This window comes from Pleurodeles waltl, chromosome 4_2 (genome assembly GCF_031143425.1).
Source record: "Pleurodeles waltl isolate 20211129_DDA chromosome 4_2, aPleWal1.hap1.20221129, whole genome shotgun sequence".
NCBI lineage: Eukaryota > Metazoa > Chordata > Amphibia > Caudata > Salamandridae > Pleurodeles > Pleurodeles waltl.
Genome location: NC_090443.1, coordinates 105912429 through 105918428, shown reverse-complemented (window position 1 = coordinate 105918428; position 6000 = coordinate 105912429). Strand labels below are relative to the sequence as shown.

The 6000-nt window shown below is 41.1% G+C and overlaps 1 protein-coding gene across 3 annotated transcripts in view; it reads left to right on the top strand.

The window, feature by feature from the left end:
* Positions 1-320: 320 nt before the first annotated feature.
* ATF1 (activating transcription factor 1) overlaps positions 321-6000 on the top strand; it is a 262817-nt gene continuing 257137 nt past the window's right edge. For 2 of the 3 annotated variants that reach the window (XM_069230865.1, XM_069230863.1), the window contains exon 1: positions 435-571. The gene's annotated coding sequence lies outside the window, so the exon portion shown is untranslated. Of the gene's footprint in view, positions 572-6000 lie in introns of all 3 variants that reach the window. The other variant, XM_069230864.1, reaches the window with a different exon arrangement.

Sequence of the window (6000 nt, the reverse complement as noted above, 5' to 3'; positions counted from 1 at the left end):
AAGCGGCCATGTTAGAAAAGCAGGGGTTGTCGTACTAAATAATGAAACGACCAAAATAATTTCCTTAAATAACTAATCACTCAATCACAACTAGTTATTCCCATCATAAGCGTTGGAAACCCAATACCGGGATACAACAGAGTGACTATAATATACGTTAATGTGGACAAATACATATTTTGTAAATATCAAAAGCAGCGGAAGTACACGCATGCACAAATAGGGCATTACTAACAAATGCCAACCTCTTTGTAACGGTGGATCCCAGAATAGTCTTCGAACTGTAAGATGCCCACCAGAGCTGTATGCTGTGGCTGATAGTCTTTTCTTTCTGTCTATGGGCGGGCCTAGCCGGGCACCGGAGCCCTGCGGCCTACCTTGGGATGCAGCCGCAGCTGCAGTAACAGGACCCGGCCGTTACAGTTTGCGCTCGCGCCCAGTACTGTCCGGTTCCCACTGAACCGGGAAGTAACAAGCCACCGTCAGTAGAGGGGGAGAGGAGGAGCAGGGGCCCCAAGCTTCACTGGAAACGTCTGCAGTCCGTGATTGGCTGAGGGAGCCTCGGCGTCAGGTAATGAAAACAAACAGAGCGGACCGCGGGGGGAGGGGATCTTATGCCTCCATATCCTTTTCCACTGTCTCCTCCTTCTCACTGGTCCCTCCGCGACCCCTCTAAACTCTTCTGGCACACCCCACGTGCCTCCTCTTCCCTTTTCTTGTACTGTGACGCTCCCCAGCCCCTCCCACACCCCCTCATTTCCCCCCACTGGTGGTGCCGATAACAACTTTTTGCAGCCCCAGTCTGGAGCTTCCAGTAGTAAACCACGAAACGCTGCCACCTTGTTAGTCTTCAAATTCTGTAAATCTGGAGTAATGCAGGTGTCAGATCATTTTTATTTGCTTTGGGTTAATCTCTAACATTTACACACCTCTCAGCTGACCATCTTGTTGAGAGGATATTGTTTAACTGTCGTTGGATGCCTTTTCTCCCTCCAAACCTTGGAAATGCCCGACATGATTTCATTACAATTAACCGCCCTGAAAACCTTCCCAATCTTTCAAAAATATTAAATCTCAGATAATTTGTAAGGGTTCATCATCCAGTCACCCCCCAGTGTACATTCAAAGGGGTTGGTAGTGTCTACGAATACTTCAATTTACATACCCTTGTTTCCTCTCTACATATCTTCGGGGTCTTCTGTGTGTACACACACACACGAACTTAATCAATACCGCGCAATAACAGGTAATTGTCCTGACACGTTAGGCACGTTTTTAATGACGAGTATAGTAACGTAAATGGATTACGTTATACCTATTTTGTCCTTCCTACTTACACCTTCACACCCGACGTTCTCAAGCGATGACCTCAGAAGGCTGACCACATTTAGTGCCATGATAAACTCAGTTTTTTTTTTTAAACTATTTTTTACTGAGCAGACTTGTACAAGATTGACATGTTTGACATCAATAAAGTCCAGAAACAACATACATTATTGACAGTCATCACAATTAGAACAGCCATCACAACATGCCATAGAGCATGGGCGGTGGAAGATTCGCATTTAAATCGTCAAGAGGTAGATACATAAATACCAAGCATTAAATAAAATTCAAGCTTTGCTGGTTCCATCAAAACAATGCTGAATCTAAAACATCCTCCCAATTTTTTTTTGGTTAAAATAGTTGGACACTAAACTAGGCTGGAGAGCAAAACATTGTGCAAAATACGCAGTTATAAAATACCTGAAACATAAAGTGCAGGCCTACTATAAAGCTGTGGTTAGTTGGATTCGTACACTCTGCTGCTGCCACTGTAAAGTGCATACATGCCAACTATCTAACATTGAAAATTGCAAACTATATTATCGACAGCCATCAACATTTTGTTTTTGAGATGGTTAACCAGTCGACTGAACACAAAAAGACAAATTGTGGAACATTCACGTTTAAATAAACAAACAAGAGATTCTTGCATTCAGTGAATTTTGATGAAGTGTATGCATACTATAAGTCTGTAAATCCCCTTATGACTTATTGATCTTATATTGCCTAACATCAATCACAGTTCGCCTCAATCTATTAACTACCTAAAATATAATTAACTATAATAAAGTGCAGACATAAAATAGAACCCTAACTCAATAAATTGATCCCCGAAGCCAATACCCTGATTCAGTGCTTGCATGCCACCTAGCTATCACTTAAAATAGTATACAATACATACAAAATATCTAATGTAATATGATACTGCCTGGGACAAATCCTAGCAAACTTGATGAGCTCCCAGTAAAATATACCCACCTTAACTGGAAGCCTTAACATAAAGACAGGGTCAAGACATCCTTCAACACCCTTCTTGAATTAAATCAAGAAAGCATCAAGAGGCAAAGAATATCTTCAAGCCCCCTATCCGTCTTGCACAGGCCTCCTCAAACTTCTTGGTTCTAAACATTTTGTTCAACTAATCCTGATATGATGGAACCTTATCAGTTCGCCGCATTTGTAATTTCAAAGAACGGGCAATGGAATATACACTTGATAAAAATATCTGACCCCATTTCCCAATTGTTAAGCCCTGGTTTTGCTTGCTAAATCCGAACAGTACCTTAGAAGGATTGCTATCTATTCTTGCACTTATTGCACCAAAACCCTGATGCAAAGCTGAGGAAAGCTGCTGCCAAAAAGACGCTAGCTTTTGGCAAGATAAAAAAGAATGAAGCCAATCCCGTATGCCTTGTTTGCACAAAAAGCAACGGTCCTCATCCAAAACAAACATTCTGTGTGTAGCCACTGGGTTAAAATAAGCCATCCAACAAGAATAAAACAACATCCTTGTAAAGTTTACCACCCTCAAATATCTATGGCCTTCTTTCACAATAATCTGCCAATCCTCGAACGAGAAGCAACAGTGTGTGGTTACCCCTATCTTCTCTAGCAAATGAATCAAATACTGCTGTAGCCTTTGATTGCATAGTAGCCTATACCAATTACCAGTGGCCAAGAGTTTTGACCTAAAGATCACGCGTAAAACTGGATGCATTTTCTGACTAGCATCTTGAAAATGAAACTGCAGAAAGTGGACAGTCTGTTGCTATCCTAGAAAAAGTAATTTACACCGATCACCACAGGGGGCACAGATCTCTTGCGATGTAGCACATTTATCCTGCAAAAGAAAATGTCCCAGCTCCTTAAATCCACAGGAATTTCAATATCTGATCTGGGCATGAGGAATCTGCAGGCCAGCATTCCTGGACTATTGGAATGTAAGCAATATACATCCTGATGTAATATGATAAGAGTGATATTTAGCTGTCAGCCCTGCTCTCAAGTCCTGCAGTTGTTTTTATCTAGTTTTTGTGTGTGGAAGTTTTGGAACCTAGAAGCCGGGTTCCAGTGTCCACCATCATTATGTCTGAAAAAAGAAAACAAAATTCAATTGTCTCTCTTCCTTCCATTGCGCTCACCAATAGATCCAGAAAGGCTGCTTCATAATATGTCTGAACGCGCAGAAGGGCCGACCCACCCTGTTTAGTGTCCAATTGAAGTACAGGATATTTGACCCTAGATGCCTTTTGATTCCAGATAAACTGCCTAATAAGTGAATCTAGGTCACTAAAATAACTACAATTAATTTTGATAGGGACATTTAAAAAAACAGAAATAATGGCAAAATGGACATTTTAATAAGGGCAACCCTACTGACTAAGGTCAATGGAAGAAGTGCCCACATATCGAGTAGCCCGTTGATCTTGTGAAGTATTGAAGCATAATTTAATTGAAAGAGCTTTGAATAATTATTTGTCACATAGATCCCAGATATCGTATCCGGCTATGAAAACAGGCTTGCAGCTGCAAAAATAGGGAAAGACTATTAACTGAGGTATTAAAAAGAAGAAGCTTAGTTTACTTTGGATTGATTTTATAGCCGCCTATATTTAAAAAAAAGTTTTGAGGGCCTTCTGTACATTCTCCTTGCAAGGCTTCAAGTAAAGAATAATGTCATCTGCAAACATATTTTGCTTAGCTATACCTGGAATGCGGGCCTTAATTGTTTGGTTACCCAGAAACCTGGTCACCAGAGGTTCTATAAAAAAGTAAACAAGATGGGAGAAAAAGGACCTCTCTGGCGTGTCCTTTTATTGATTGCCACTGAGCCAGGACACTCAGAGAGAACAAATATCTTTGCTTGTGCACCTTGATATAAATTTGCCAACATTTTAACGAATTGAAGAGGAAAAACAAATTTCTTCAAACCAAAAAACAACATGCCCCAATTAACCAGATCAAAAGCTTTCTCTGCATCGACCATAATAACTGCTGCACTGGTCTGTTTAACTGAGAAGTAATTCAGCGTCTACACAAGGAAGCTTATGTTTGCAGCCATCAACCTACCTACCTCAAACCCAGTCTGGTCCTGATGAATTAACGCCTGGGCAAGCGTAGTAGTGCAAGTTGCCCATACTTTGATCAGAAGCTTGTAATCAGCATTAGGCAAGCTGATAGGCTGATCTGAACTAACAACTTTAGGATTTTTAACTTTCTTTAAGAAGCTAACTTTTGTAGACTCCTTAGAAAGAGAAGGAACTTCACCTCCTGCCTTGACTAAATTAAACATATCAGTCAAGAAAGGTATTAACTCTGAGGTGAAAGTCTTATAAATTTGATGGGAAAGCCATCATTGCCGCAAGCCTTCCTACTAGGCATAGTGACAAGAGCTTCTTGCACTTCCACCTTGGATATAGTGGAGATAAACTCTGCTGCCTGCAAAGTCAAGAGACAGGGTAGCATTACAGCTTGAAAATATTGAGATATGTTTGTCTGTGAAGTCGCGTAGCTGGTTTCGTAAACAGCTGTAAAATGCTGTAAAAATACATGAGAAACCTTGGCTTTTTCTGAGACTATTTCCCCTGTTGCCAAATTCTCTAATTCCCTAACTAACAAAACCTCCTGCCTCACCCGTGTAGACCAGGCCAAGAATGTCCCAGTCTGATGATTTTCCTCAAATAGTTGCTGATGAAATGCCCTGGAGCTATTAATTTCTTCCCAAAAAAATCTCTCAGCTTTTGCTTAGCCTTATCAAAAAGGTTCTTTACAGGGGGAGAAGATGCGCCTTGAAGCCTATTCTTGCTCTGTAAGGTTTGATCCACTGCCGATTGCAGCTGAGATATTTGCTCTCTAAACTTTCTGTGTTGCTGTGCATTGTAGCCTGTGGCCTCTAGCCGATGCCTTAAAGGCTTGCCAAACCAAAAACAACAAAGCCGTATCCCTATTTAACTTGAAATAAAACTGGATAAATTGCCTCATTTCTATGAGCCAGTCCTGATCCGACAGAAGTGTCTGGTTCAGCTGCCACCTGGGCCGCTCACCCCTTGGTGCCTCCACTTCCACTATAATCATGATTAAAGAATGATCAGAAGAAGAATTGGCCCAAATATCTGAACCAATCCTCTTAATGGACTGGGAATTTAAAAAAAAAAATCATTTCGGGAGGCAGTGTGGTACCGATGGGAGAAACACGTATATTGAGAGATACCTGGATGGCCATATCTCCATGGATCAATTAATGCAAAATCCTGCTTAAGTACTTCAATAGCCTTTTTAGTATGATGCGTTAGTTGTTTTTTCGTTTTATTGGAGGTATCCAGGGCTAAACCCAGAATTAAATTAAAATCGCCTCCTATTATTAATGGCCCCACCGCTCCCATGGCGATGTTATAGATTTGCAACAATGGACCTGTTCCATCAACAATGAGGCCATATAGTTGACCAGATTTAGAGGGGGCCCATTTACTTTGACCTTTAACCATAACCATTTACCTTGTGGATCTCTGACTACATCACTGACTAGCCAATCAAACCCCATGCCCAAAAAAGCAATTACCCTCTCCCCCAACCCAGCTGACGCAAAATAAGCATGAGAGAGTACTGCTTTGGAATAAAAATATTCAGCGAGCTATCCTTAAGAAGGGTTTCTTGTAAAAACAGTACTTCTGCAAA